Source organism: Magnolia sinica, chromosome 3 (assembly GCF_029962835.1).
Source record: "Magnolia sinica isolate HGM2019 chromosome 3, MsV1, whole genome shotgun sequence".
Classification (NCBI taxonomy): Eukaryota; Viridiplantae; Streptophyta; class Magnoliopsida; order Magnoliales; family Magnoliaceae; genus Magnolia; species Magnolia sinica.
The window spans coordinates 118507998-118523744 of record NC_080575.1 but is presented as its reverse complement, the minus strand read 5'-3'; positions in this window follow the sequence as shown (position 1 = coordinate 118523744).

The following is a 15747-nucleotide window of genomic DNA, read 5'->3' as shown; positions in this document are numbered from 1 at the left end:
TCTTCTTCTTTCCTTTCTTTCTTTCTTTCTTTCTTTTGGCATGTATTGCATGTGAATTACAGAGACCAAGCTTTTTTTTTCTTTTTTTGTGCATGAATTGTATAATATGATTATTTGAAATATGAATAAATCCTTATATATCCAGATGTACATATGGTGTCCATTTCACATGAATATCAAACGTTGTGCTCACAAGGTTCGCAGTGAAGAGTGAGAATAGATCATTGTTTTCTGTGAGGATTCCTAATATCATACAAAGGGTGTAGCAAAAAATTGCTACGCACCTCTTTTGATAAACATACATCACGTGAGTTTAAAGTAACAAGTTGCCTAAGGAATTTGAAATTACCATTTTCTCGATGAAAAATGAGGGAATTATATTGAGGTTCTTTAGGTCCTCTTTCGGGACTAGAAGTGACCGGGCGTCTCTCTACTTGCTAGGGCCCGCTTTGTGAGATAGTCCAATGATTTCACCGATGCCATAAGTTATTGACATGTAATCATGCTTTAAATATGATCCTTGCCTTTGATTTTAAATAGTCAAATGAGAGCAATTGAAAATTTCCTTTACATTGTTTTTAATTCATCTATAGATACTGATTGTAGCAATCATTCATTTAGTGCAATGTTCATATGGTGGCCCATATAATGCAACATGGGCTGTCTTGATCAATCGAACAGTCAGCATATCAGCCATAGTGGACCCCAACATATTCTGATCTTGACTCTCCACAAAAATAAAAAATTAAAAAAATTAAAAAAAAAAATCCATCTGTTTACACTCATTTTCTATTAGTTTGATTCGGGCTTTGTGCTGCCTTGGGTCATTGAGCCCAGCCCATTGATAAACGTTACGGGCTGGACAGATCACCTGATCCCTTTACTTAAATGGGGCCACATCTTCTAGCTTGATTTAGCTTGGCCCAAACCCACCTCAAAAGCAGGTGTGGCTTGGGCTAGAAAATCTGGTTAGTGAGTTTTCTACTATATATTATACTGATTAGGATTGTCTGATGATTGTCAGTTTTATCTTATTTCCAATTTTTGAGCCTTGTGGTGAATAGACAGAGCAGATCATACATATACCCCTTGTATGGTATACTCATGGGAAGATGAAAATTTCTTTGGCTGAGGTGCATGGCAGTATAGTGCAATTTCTCAGCTGGAAATTTCTTGGGAGATTTAAATTGAGTTTTTTCTCAGGATATTATCATAAAAATCTCACTGGCGATTGATAATAGGTCAGGCTCAGGCCTACGTTTTCAATATTTCAAAGAACAGGCTCATTTATGACTATAGCGATTGGACTTAGGCCTGAAAATAAGTGTTGCATTACTAAATTTGTTGGGCCTTTGTCTGACTTTGAGGCCCCAATAAAAATTATTTCATTTAGACACAACAACCCGACTATGCATTTGAAAAATCAAAGCTAGGGGGCCTCACTTGACCCATTTGATTGTACTCAAGTGGGTCAACCGATCCAACCAGAACCAGCATGACCACACTCAAGTTTAAGAATAGAACATGAGACTAAAGGAATGCCAACCCTAATAATTTCTGGTTCAATGATAACATGCATACATCAGTTATCTGCTTCTATACTTATCAAATCTATTAATTTGCATCGGGTTTTGGGCTGGGTCAGGTAGGATCAGTCAGCCCAAGCCATTGGTAAGCTATATAGGCGGGTCATGTTGACTAGGAACCAACATGAGTCCAATCCATTTACTTAGATGGGCCACATTTCATACTCGCGCCCCACCATGCCCATTTAGCTTGGCCGAATCCCACCTCAGAAGCGTGTTGGGCTCGTCGACCTGTGGGCTGAACCGATTCTCCATTGTGCCTATTTAAAGGAATCCATAGCGGCTCAAATCTTTTTATTTTTTTGCTATGCTGAAGAAATGTTTGTAATCCCTAGCCTCTGATTTCTGTTCAAGCTGAAACATTAGTTAGGAATTCGAATTCAATCTAAAAAACAGGTTTATTTATTTATTTATTAGGCATTGTCCAAAACCCAAACAATCAGTAATACACAACTGTTCTGTCCATAGATTGTAAGTTGTTTGATTAGGCATTGTCCAAAATCCAACCAACCAGTAATTCACAAGTGTTCTGTCCATAGATTGTTTTTAGACGGTCAAAAATAGTGTTCTGTCCATAGATTGTTTTTGGACGGTCAAAAATAGTTCAGACCAATGTGGTCCAGGGGAAAAAGAAGAAGAAGGAAAAAAAAAAAAAACTGGATCAAATGGTTAAAAACACCAGATCACTGAATTGTTTGAGCGTGGGCCCATCAATGAGCTGGCCTATCAATTGCTCGGCAGAGCCATAAAAGAGGTACCATTCACCTAACGGAATACCACGTGCACGGGCTTTCAGTTCTGAAAGTGGGGCCCGTGATCCACTGGCCCATTGATTTGCTGTACCCCACATTAATGGATAGACCAATCTACTGATTGGTTATATTTATGAAGAGAAATAAAAAATGGTCCACGTTCAACTGAAGAAAGGCTGAAAGAAAGATGGATAGAATCTTCTAATCAGGGAGAATTTTGATGATGTCCTTCAATGGCCAGCTGTAAACAGACGAATGGCCTGAATCTCTCGACCATGGTCCGTGTGCGAAATGTAAAATAGAGTACATATGCCAAAATTCCTTCCCTTTTTCTTTTTTTTCTTTCTTAATAAGAAAAATCAATTTTCACTCTCTTTTAAGAAGGATTGGTCAAACAATTTTTACCATTTGTAAGTTTTGGTAATCTCAAGTCCAACTTGAAGCGCATAGAAATGTTTTTTTTTTGGGTTAGCTTGTTAGTACACACCCATGTCAGTACACACACTTCATGTTAGCCACCCCCACTGAGGATCGATACCAAGACCTCAAGCGCATGGAATTGTTATTAAGTGTACTAGAGCTGCTCATGGCCAAATGTCTAACACGTGGCCGGTTGGACTCTGGTCCTGAATCACAGTGTGTTTTATCTGTGGATGGTCAATGGTTGAAAATCATCTTTGCTCCAGCGATCCTTCCAATCGCTTGACACTTTGGTAAAAGATTCATCTAAGTAAATTTATTATTATTATTATTATTTAATTTTAAGGACTCATTTTTTCAGGAGAGCCAATTAGGGGAGATCTTAGCTTTACCAAAGACAATGCAGCTCTTACTGGGATTGACCTTGATGTATGTTTTATATCCACGCTGTCTATCCATTTTACTAGATAATTTTAAGCTATGTGCCCAAAATTGAAGCCGACCCAAATCTTGTGTGGACAATACTATAGGAAATAGTAGTCACTAAACATCCTACCATTAACAACTTCCTACGTCCCACCATAATGTTTCTGCAATATTTATTGGCCATCCAACCTGATGATGAGGTCACATGAACTTGGATGTAGGAAAATAAAAAAGGCATACATTAGCCTCATTCAAAACTTTTTTAGTTCATTATAAGTTGTGAGTTATGCCTTGAAATGATATGAAAAAAATAAATAAAAAATGAATTGATGGCATGGATATAAAATACGTGCAACAAAATGGCCCCTGCAATAAGTGTGGCACGGTCTTAAGTAAGGCCAAGCCAGCACCTAAGTATCTTCTTTCCATATATTGAAAATTTTAAAAGAAAAACTAAATAGAAATTTTTTTTTTTAAAAAAATACAAGTAAAAGAGTTTGTCAAAATCAATGATAAAAAGGTACTTTTATACAAATATTTTATAAAAAGTATTTAAAAATAATTTCATCTAAAAATGGACGTAGAATGCACCCTACTCCCTTACGTCTCTAGCCATGAACGGGCAATTATGTGGGCGGGCCCCCATGATATATGTGTTTATCCAAGCTGTCTATTTCTTTTATCATATTGGTTTAAAGTACAAGCACAAAAATGAGTCAGATCCGCTCAAGTGGATCACACTAGAGATGACTCTTGTATTTAATGTGACTTGCATTTGGTGTGGTCCACTTGAACATTAAATCTACCTCATTTTTGTGCACATAGATACGAGAGAAGAAGGGATAGACGGCGTAGATAAACAAACACATCAGTGTACCCGCCCACATAACTGTCCATGTCCGGCGAGGGTTGGTCCACAGTCGACTCTCCTAAAAAATAAAGTCAGTGTACGGACGTATGAAGAAAATATCATATATTATTTTAAAAGTGATTTCATTCAAGCCGTCTCACAGAACTTGCCGATTGTTTTATCATCAGAAATCCCATTTACCACGTGTACGATAATTCATGAATACCTCAAGATAACCAAGGTCGGAATTACTTGTGACCAAGTACGTAGAATTCTCGTCAACCCTGACGTGGCCAATCAAAAGTTGTTGTACGGGCCTAAAGTGGTAAGGGTAAAATCACCATTTCTGTCGGGAAATTTGAAAATTGAAGAAGTGATTGGCCGGCCTCTCGTCCCATTGATCCACGTAATTCATGCAATTCGCCTAGACGGTTGAAATGGTAACCATGTAAGTTCACCACAGCTTTAGCAACAGTGGTGAGTGACCGGTGACTCATCCAGTCACCCTCACCAAATGCAGTGGTCACGTACAGCCAATCAGGCCATTGAAAATGTGGGACACGTGGTCGACGGAACAAACCTCTAAATTCACAATCATCAAAATAACCATCCCATCATATTGAATAGTCAGCCTAAAATATTGGGTGTATGGACCAGGACCGATCAGGGTCAACAACTATTATTATTTTTTAAAATTCTTCATCTTTTAAAGCTCATTGGTTAACTCGGTGTGAGTCTGAACCTTTCAACTGAAATCTCTCTCAACTACACCCTGATCCATAACTCAACTGGCAGACTGAGTGGAGATACCTCGTTTCAACACTTGGGGTCTTGGCATCGATCCCTGGCAGGGGTGGCTAACATGGAGTGTGTGTACTGACATGGGGTGGTGTACTAACAAGCTAATAAAAAAAAAACAAAGAAAAAGGAAGATAACTTTACCTTATTTGCCGCTACAACGAGGGGCTGGGTGATAATAAAATGGTGGTGACCCATCTCCCATGCTCGTGGCAAACATTAATTAGGGCAATTGGGATGGTCCAAATCATGGGGTCCACTGTGAAGGGAGCATAGGTTGAAAATCATACTGATTGGACAATCATAGCCATCTAACTTTGATGATTAATTCGAATTCAAGCCACTTTAATCTTATCTGTCCATTCATAGCCATCAAAATGAGATGGTGGCAATTAATGATCAGATTAGTACAACTTTTGTGATTCTTTGTGTAAGTTATGTCTATAGAAGGCCCAGATCATTTGGACGGTCTGGATTCATGTAAATGCAGTCTAGGTGAAAGCTGGATTAATAAAAATGGTGGTGAACTATCATCTTAATCAAACTCTAATTAGATTCCTTAATAAGAAAGGGTGAGAAAGTGCGAACCTTCCTCCTGTCATATCATGAGATGACAGCCTGCACATTCTCAGAAAGTTTACCACAGACAATTGCCCGATGAGTTATTTGATACTCTGGCTGCTTATAGCAGTTGATACACAAGCGCTTAGAAAAGGTGCACGCGTCATATATTAACTCAAAATAGACACTGTGGCTAAATTACAGTCCTAAAATCGCATTCTGAACAATCCTAATCTCTGATTTGTAGGCACTTTGTCTACTGAAATAAAATCATTAGATATTTTTCATTCATGCTGGAGTATTAGAATTTATTTTTTTTTTTAACTATCCCATTGAGATAGGAACCGGAATGGTACGCAACCGCACCTGTTACAGATCTGTGGGGATGAACATCCACTCAACTAAGCCCGGTTCAGAACGCAGGTGGTCCACACCATGCACCTCTTGATGACAGTAGATACAACACCTGAGCTCAGTGGGGTCAACATCCAGTCCATCCATCGCGTTCACCTTACATCTCCAAAGGTGCCCCACTAAAGTCATTATCAAAAGCACACATGATGGATAAAGTGTAAGGCTCCTATTAGGTGGGCCACATACAATCAATGATTTTAACCTGATTATTGAATTATTCAAATTGAGCGATCCAATGGGCCACACTAGTCATGATCAGTATAAATAATTAGTTTGGTATGGTATGTTTGAACAGTAGTTTCTATATATACAATTATTAAGATGGATATAGAATTACGCCGTGTGAAGATTCTAAAGGGAGAGAAGTATGATGGATAAGCTTCTTTATTTTTATTTTTATTTTTTATATAAATATATGTCTTGAATTTTTCATTAACATAAAATAAAACTAATAACATAAGGTGTGGAAGATTAGAGTATTCCCTCTCAACAACTTCGTAGCATTGAACCGTCCTCCCACGTAGGTACACATTTAGTATTTTACCTCATACTCTTCATTATTAATGTATAGATGATTCATTTATTATGCTATATTGAATTAAATATAATGGTTGGCACAAACAAAGAACAGTGGAACCATATACAGATGTTGTACCCACTGCCTTACGGGAATATAGTCTTCGTCAAGGTGCTGGTAGGTAATTGTATTATATTTTAATCATATTATATTTTGAAATTTGTACATTGCTACATTGGTACTGATTCTACTGAATATTGATAGCGTCCAAAAATCTCATTTTGAAATAAATGTTGGGATTCCTGCAGCTATTTTCAGACGGTGAGAAAGAAGTGTATCTGTAGGCACTGGAAATATAGAACCATGGGATATCATTTATTTTTAACCATCCAATAAATTATGTGATGGTCAGATAATCAAATAAGTGTCACTTTTGCTCATGATATATGTAAACCTGGACCTTAATTTTCACTGTTTAAACTCAATGACTTGTATGCCACATATGTAATTAATTTCCTAGTAATTTCTAAATGACCGCGTATCGTCCATCACAAGGTCAGAGTATGGATGTTTTCCCCTTCCAGATAAACCTAGCTAGGTAGGATCGGTGGGGCACCTTTCACGTGCCACAGGATGAGCTGCTTTTTACAATCTGCTCCAAAAGTCCTCGTAGGCGGCTGGATGCCTAATTCCCTTTTCTACCTTTCCACACAACAACGTCCACAGAATTGTTTGATATATACTCTGACAGTGATGGATGATACGTGGCTGGATGCGTGCGTATCATCCGTAACAAGGTCATAGCATCGGACGCGGTTTTCCTGCGAAAGCCTTTTGCAGGAAATTCCTGTGCGGGAAACCTAAGTGGGGCCCAACGTGATGTTTTTGAGAAATTCACCTTGGCCATCCGTTTTCCGAGATATTTTTAGAATAATAGGACAAAAATGAGCCGTATCCAATACTCAAGTGGACTTAAAATGTGAGTATTGAACATACACGGTTGAAATATTCGTGGGCCTCAGAAGTTTTGAATTAGGCTAATATTTGTGTTTTCAGTTCATCCAAGTAGGAATGACGTTATTAACGGTATGGATGTCATGTAAACATCACTTTCTACCCCAGAAAGTTTTCAACGGTAGGAATTTTCATATCCACCTTTTAATCTAGTGCGGCCCACTTGAGTCTTGGATCCTTCTTAGTTTTTGTCTCAAGTCTAAAATGAGCTCTGAAAACGGATGTACGGTGTGGATTTCTTAAAAACATCACTTTGGACCCCACCCACTTTCCAGCGCAGGAACTTCCTGAGAAAGGCTTTCGCAGGAAATCCGCGTCCATAGTATCAATGTTTACCCCTTCCACGTAAACCTAGGATCGGTGGGGGCACCTTTCACGTCCCGCTGCTTTTTATAATAACAATTTGCTCCAAAAGCCCTCTTAGGTGGCTGGACGCCTAATTACCTTATGTATCTTTCCACAACAACATGGTCCACGGAATTGTTTGATACTCTAACCGTATATGGGTTCATATGCAAGCACAAAACTGCTGGTCATGTGGTAGGATGCATCATAATCAAAATCTTTCAAATGGTGTGCATGATATTGTCTCGTTCAATCAAACATAAGGTTACCCGTGTTGACGAATGGCTTATATTCGGTCAAACGTCTACAATTAAAAATAATGTTAGGCGTGCCAAACTCATATTCCTCTTGAATCAATTGAACACTTGTAACCTCAAGCGCCAAATTAGATGGATTATGATTAGACCAATAAAGGTTGATTTGACTAGTCAACCACTATTGTTGCAACAATAAGACGAATTTGAAAGGAATGGTTAGTCTTTTAATGTGATCTTTTTGCCTTAAGCTAATAATTTTCTTTTTCCAATAGTAATTGTGGTTTTTAGGTTTCTTAACAATACAATGGTGTATGAAATAAAATTAAAAGCTAAGATTGGATCGTCGATTTTATTGATATATTAGTAAGATTATATAAGTAAGATCAGTACAATCGTTGAAAAAATTAAACTAAGTAGAGAAAATTAAAAAAATTACTTATGACTGTCTGTATGGACAGAACAACCATAGCATGACGTTTGCAGGATGCAACTAGTTATATCTTTATCAATAATGGACTTGGTGATTAGTAAAATTTGATGACAGAGATCATGAATATTTAATTTACTCCTAAGAGATAGTACAATAATGACACTGGATAGTAGTGGATCTAACTTAATTAAACTAAAAATTTTCAAATTTGCTATAACATAATTGGATTGAAATTGAATATCTAAACTAAAAATAAAATAGGTAAGATTGCATTGTAGAGATTGATTTCTTGTATGTGGTGAGGGCATGAAGCGGCTTGTTGAATACAATTTATATAGATTTAAAAGAAGGTTTATAAAGGTTCATTGCCAATTAATACTCAAAGATTATTTGGCTTTACTAACTGAATTCTATCCTCGGAGATTATTCTTTATGCTCTCATATTCCGATCTTGTAAGAACTCATTTCTTAATCATCTGTGATCTTTATTAAAATATTGTCTATAAGATTTTATTTTATTTTCCTGACATAACTATACAAGATTGTCTTGCTGTGCATATTTGATTACAAGATGTCAGTATCAACAGAGTTTTATGTAGCTTGCTATATATGCTACTTAGTCACACGTGCCACTTATATGATGATCCCGTGTCCTTCAATTAGTGTCTCTCTTTTCTTGATAGTAAACAAGCGTGTGACTCAGAGCTATGTTATTTTTGGCACGCTGTGTTATTGAGAGCATGTATTGACGATCTCTCTACGTACGGTTACAATCTTACCTCCCATTATTCACAGGTAACTCATGCTACCAAAATGAGTCTGAATGGAAACATATAAATAGCCTGTTTGTTGCTGATCAAATGGACAATGGTATGTAAAGGCCAGTAGTTACTGCAAAAGAATTTTGTTAACAATGATGAGAGTAGTAGGGTCAATGTAATTTTGGTGCTATGCTTTGTAAAAAAATGTGGCCTGCAGTTTCTAAGGTATTGATTGGGTACTACACAATTGCATTCCTCTTTCCTGGAAGACGCTTTGTTGAACAATACCGGTACGATTCACTGAATTCGGCAGCCAAAGTCAGCATGGTGAGGGATACGGACGCGGATTTATCTACTGACCCACTGTTGGCGGTGCTCTGTGGGTCCCAAAGTAATGTATATGTTTAACGTGAAAAATTGATGCATGTACAAATCTCTGGTCAACACACCACAGGAAAACAACAATGATGATAGTGATTGTAGGCCCATCATTAAAACCTTGCTAGAGTGCCCTCTAATGCTTGTTTGCCATCTAACCTGTTGATCAAAAGAAAAAACAAATATAAGCTTATGGTAAAATTTCACTCTAACTCAGTGTGGCCAGCCTGAGTTTTGGATCAAGCAGATTTTTATATTCCCTTCATCTTGGTAAGTGGTACTTGATTAGCGGGTTTGATGAAATAAATACACCATGGTTGCCCACACATGAACCAATTGTTGGCATCTCATGTTCATTGTTCCATCAGCACCATGCTTCACTCAAGTGGAAGATGCAAGCACCATTGATTGGTGACCAGTCTGGGTGGGCCCACCATGATATATGTGTTTCATCCATGTTGTCCATATGCTTTAGGGCATGAGTAAAAAATTGAAGCATGTCCAAAAGCTCAGGTGGACTACACCACATGAATTAATGTGAATGAACACCTGCTTATTGTTAAAATCTTCTTCAGGGTCACATGATTTTTGAATTAAGCTTATATTTGTGTTTTCCCTTCATCAGTGTCTATGTAACCTTATGAACAAGTTAGATGGCAAATAAACATCACGATAAACCCTATAAAGATTTTAATAATGGACATTGTTTCCCATTATATGGTTAACTTTTAACTTTGGATTGATGTCCTAAAATGATTTGACAAAATGGATGAACAGTTTCACAAAGTTCCATCCCAAGGATATTGTTAGTGCTGGGAACCACCCAATCCGCCCCCTGCTTGAGTTTTGTCTGACAAGAGCTGGGCATCGGTCCGGATTTGATCAGATTGGGTATAACTCGATCCAATCCAAAATATCTGTGGTCTGATCCGAACTCGATCCGATCCGGGACCGAGTCTGGGTCACCTGACTCAGACTGATCCGATACATGGTTGGCCTGACCCGAACCAAGTCCGACTCGGTTAGAAAAACTGAGTCGAATCGGATTGGGTACGATTCGGATCGTTCGAACTTAATTCAACGGTTTCATGTATGGTGTGGTCCACTTCAGCCTTTAATATACTGCATTTTTATGTTCAATGGCTAAAATGTTATGTCAGAATGGATGAGAGGTTTAGATAAAACATATACATCAAGGTAGACCTCACGTGACTCTTAAAAAACTATATTGGTGCTTTCACTAGTGTTGACGTGCACGACACGAAAGTGCAGTGCCGTCTTTTTCACGGAAGCACGTGACTTGTTGTATGTAAATTCTATGCATCTGATAATGGGGCATATGTTATATCCAAATCGTCCATCCAGTTGGCGAGCTCGTCTTAAGGCTTGAGATGAAAAATAAGACAGATCTAACTATCATAGGGACCACACGAATTGTTTAACGGTGAAAATTATTGTCTACTACTATTTGTGGTGTGGTCCAGATGATCATTGGATATATATATATATATATATATATATATATATATATATATATATATATATTGATAATGCCCTATAATGATATCTAAAAATATATAAACGATGTAGATACAATAAATACATCACTGTGGGCCATGTAACTTTGATATCATTTGAACCGTTCGTACAACTCGGAGCTTGAGGAGAGTCAACGCTTGTCTTCACACGACACGTACCTATGCTACCTATAGCAGCTATAGTGTGGATGTCAGATAGATATCATGGAGAGGGAAACGGACTGGCTACTCCCTATGACATGGTCGGTGGTATGTGGGCCCCACCATGACGTATGTGTTTCATTCATGCTGTCCATATATTTCTATAGATCATTTTACAGTATGGGTCTAAAAATGAGATATATCCAAATCTTAAGTGGACCACATTACAGGAAATAGTGTTGAACGTTGACCATTAAAAACATTTTGAGGGCTATAAAAGTTTTGGATCAAGCTGATCTTTGTTTTGCCTCTTCATCTGGGACTGTATGACCTAATCAACAAATTGGATGTCAAATAAACAGTATAGTAGGCCTTAGGAGGATTTTAATGGTGGATACCCCCAGTTATTGTTTTCATGTGGTGTGGTCCACCTGAGATTTAAAAATGGATGATCGGAATGAACGAAACACATACATCTGGATCGGGCCGGGTCGGATCCAATCGGATCAGATCGGTCCGGGTAAGCATGGATTCAAACTCGACCCGAAAATTTTTCGGATCTAGCCTGACCTACTCGATCCGCACCAATCTAAGCCGTCGGATCGGGTCGGATCCACCGGATCAAGTCAAGATTGTCCATCTTTATGTCTGACAATGTATGTCTTTTTTTTTGTTTGTTTGTTTCTTGTGCTACCCTAGCATAGCATTGAAGATTGTGCTTGATGGAAAGAGTGGATGTTATATAGACAACACGCTTTCCATAGAGCTTGGGTGCTCTAAGCTCTGCCTCTCATGGATGTGTCCTATCCATCCTGTCCATTTATTTTTCCACATCATTTTATAGGATGAGCCCAAAATTGAAGCATATCCAAGGTTGTAGTTTCAAGTGGAACACAACACAAGGATAATGACAATCACGGTTGAAACCTTCCAAAGGCTTATAGTGATATTTATTTATCATCTTCCGGGTTCATAATTTCAATAGATGCTAATTAAAGGAAAACATAAATATCAGCTTGATTCAAAATTTCGCTAGCCCCACAAAGTATTCAAAAGTACATTTTGAACTCACGTTGTTTCACGTGGTGTGATCCACTTGAGCTTTCCATGTGCTTCAGTTTTTAACTCATGCCGCTAGAATGAGATGGTAAAATGGATGGATGACATAGATAAGATACATACATCATGGTGGGTGTCACAGAGTTTACACAAACTGCTTCCCTAAAACAAGTGTTGTAAAAAAGATTTTTGTCCCTAAATACTAACAATTAAAATAATAATAACCAACTGTGCATATTCTGGAATATACATGTGGCTTTGATGACTATTTCTACTTAGTTTTTGGGCTACTGTCTCTATAAATTGGGCTCACTTGATGAATCATCTAGGCTAGCAAAAGTCTACCACTTGGAGAGAGTGAGATAATACTATGTGCACCAGCCTCGAAGCGCTCGTTGTTTGTTGTTTACCGTTGTACGACAGGTGCTGACATGAATAATCCAATCAGTGCTACATGAGTGCAGACCTTCAATCATGATCTTCTGGCCGGGACAAGCCAAATGGGCATAAGATTCGGAAGAGCTTACAATCAAATGGTGGGCCTTTCTCATCATCGGCTTGGATGGACCCTAAGGAAACATTTTCCCTTTCACTAGGTTGAAAACGTCTTGTGCAGGTAAGGGCGCGACTGTTCACACCCATTCCATTTGCATGCATTTTCTATTTAGGGAATGGAAATACCACACTATTGTGCTATTTCAGTTCCAAAAAGAAAAATATATATATGCAAATCAATCTCGGGTGGAAGAAGATATCAGTGACCTAACACTAAATAATATATTCAAATGACACCGTTTGCGTTACCTTATGAAGGAATGGGGTCCAGATCTTCAGATCGTGAATACTGTATTCGTTGGGTCGTTTTGTACATATAGCACACATGGTTCAGGATCCTGACCGTTGAACTGTAGGAGCGCATAATGGATGGATGATGACTAGATTCACCCTGTTTTAGATGATTCTAACCCTTGGATCAGTGGCAAAAAAATAAACGGTTAGGAAACGTGGAACCAGTCACAAACTGGGTGGATGGACTCATCCAATCTTTAAAAACTTCAGTGAATATCTATCAACGTGTTGAATCATATAAACGGTCTGGATCACCAAACAGTGGGCCCATCTTGTGCAAAATGGATGGACGGCCGGGACGATTTAATTTCTCACTTTGGGGAATACATGCAAATTGCAATACTATATATATCAACAAAAAATCATTCTCCGTACTGTAGGTTGATAAAAATGGCAACACCGTTTACTAGATCTATACAATATATGGAAGAAGTCTGTTGAGGCCGGTGGGCCCCACTTCGTACCGACAGGAAAAAAAAAAACTATAAACAAGAAAAAAGAGAGAATATATATCCATCTTCCACGAAGTTGACATTGTTTGGCAATGACTCGAGCTGCAAGTAGTCAATTATTTATTTCAACTGTGCAGGGGCCCACATGCACCTCTACCTGCAATCACATATGGGGGTCCGAGCGGGGCATCATGGTGGACCCCACCATGTGGATGACCATGCATGCATGTTTGGAAAATAATGGAGTTCTAAAGAAAAAAAAATTTCAGCAGGTCCATTTTCCATTGTTTATTAAGATAATGAGAGCTCATCTCAACCGTACATTCATCTCAGTCTCTTACTATAGATAGAGCCTAGAAAATCATATTGTCGAACAATTTTTACCATTTTTTCATCTTTATCTTTCTGTTCTTCTTCTTCTTCTTTATTATTTATTATTATTTTTTAAAATCTTTTATACGTTGAGTTTGGACAACAGAAATTACTTTCATTTCAACCATCCACTATATATAGACTACATTTGGATGGTTAGGATCGTCCGATGAGTGTCATTTTCGGAGAGCACTCTGCAATGGTTTCCATGACTGACAGGTATGGATCGACTTCCTGCATGCCACCTAGTCTGACGTCGCCTTGTCTCACCCTGCCAGTTTCACGTCCAACTGGTTGGACCATAATTTACAGTTTACCCAATGAATAACTTCCAATCTATCATGTTTATTAGAAATCCAACCCTTCCAATAGACTGTCCACACCATGAGGATGGAATCGTCCGAAAAAAATCCCATATACTCATTAGGTGGGCACACAATAGAAACAATGTTTAATCATTGATAACTAATAAGAAACAATTGTGGTTGACCTGGCAAGTTAATGTGGCCGATTTTTTAAAAAATAATCCCAATGATTTGGTCAATCTATTCGACGGGTTGGATTTCATATAGGGATGAAAGGTTGGGAATTATTTTATCGGTGGACTGTAAATTTTGGGCCAACCGGCTACACTTGAAACCTAATCTTTAAAAAAGTGGTCCTGAATATAGCCCCAGCCCCTCTATTGAATGAAGGAAAACTTTGATACTCTGGCAGAGTGCGATGGATGATACACTGGCACTTAGAAGTTAATTAGAAATTGCAAACATGGCATGTAATTAGTCAAATCAAACAGTACGAATTATGTTACCTAGAGTAGATGCATAAAGAACCAAAATTTAAGCTTATTCGATCATCGGATTGGTGGACATTTTACTGGACGGTTAACAATGAAAAATAGAGAGCGGTCTTACTTGCAAAACCAAGTGTCCACTAATGAAGGGTTAGGATTGTTCAACCAATCTGATCTTGGGTTTGGGACTTGTAGTTGGTTTTATTCGAGTTAATATTGCTACTTGTATAATTTCTGGGTGCCTACGTATCAAGCGTCCGACGCAACTTGATGTCGTAACTCCCATTGATGAGAGGACGAGCCTTTTTGTTTTTTCCTGGATCGGAAAACTGCACATGCCAGCTGCCGAGCTGGCTCGTGAGAATGGGTCTGGGATAGGTCAAATTCAACGAGGAATTCCATGATGTACGGGTTTTATCCTGGCCATCTATCCATTTTGCAGTTCAATTTAGGGTATGAGCTAAGAAAATGAGATAGATCCAACTCTCAAGTGGACCACACCATAGGCAACAATGTTGATTGAGCTCTCACCATTAAAAGCTTCCTCGGGCCACAGGTTTTGGATCAAGTTTATTTTCCCTTCATCAAGGTCTGTATAACCGAATCCATCTGATGACAGATAAACATTACAGTGGGCGTTGAGATTGTTTTAACGAGTGATAAAACAAAAGCAATTGTGTACTGAGTAAACTCGGTAAAGTCATTTATATATTTTATCTACTCTGCCCATCCACTTTTTTTTGTTTTTGTTTTTTGTTTTTTTGCTTTCCAATAATGTTAGAGCTTGAGCTAAAAAAACGAAACATATACAAATCTCAAGTAAAACACATCAAAGGAAAAGTATGAATTGAAGAGCAGCAGAAGTTTTGGATCTAGCTGAAAATCGTGTTTTCCTTTCATCCATATAAGTTTTGGATCTAGGTAATGATTGTGTTTTCCTTTCATCCATGTTTGTGTGATATTATGACCGGGTTGGATGACAAAAAAACATTATTGTGACCCTAAGAAAGGTTTTATCTATAGAAATCCACTAT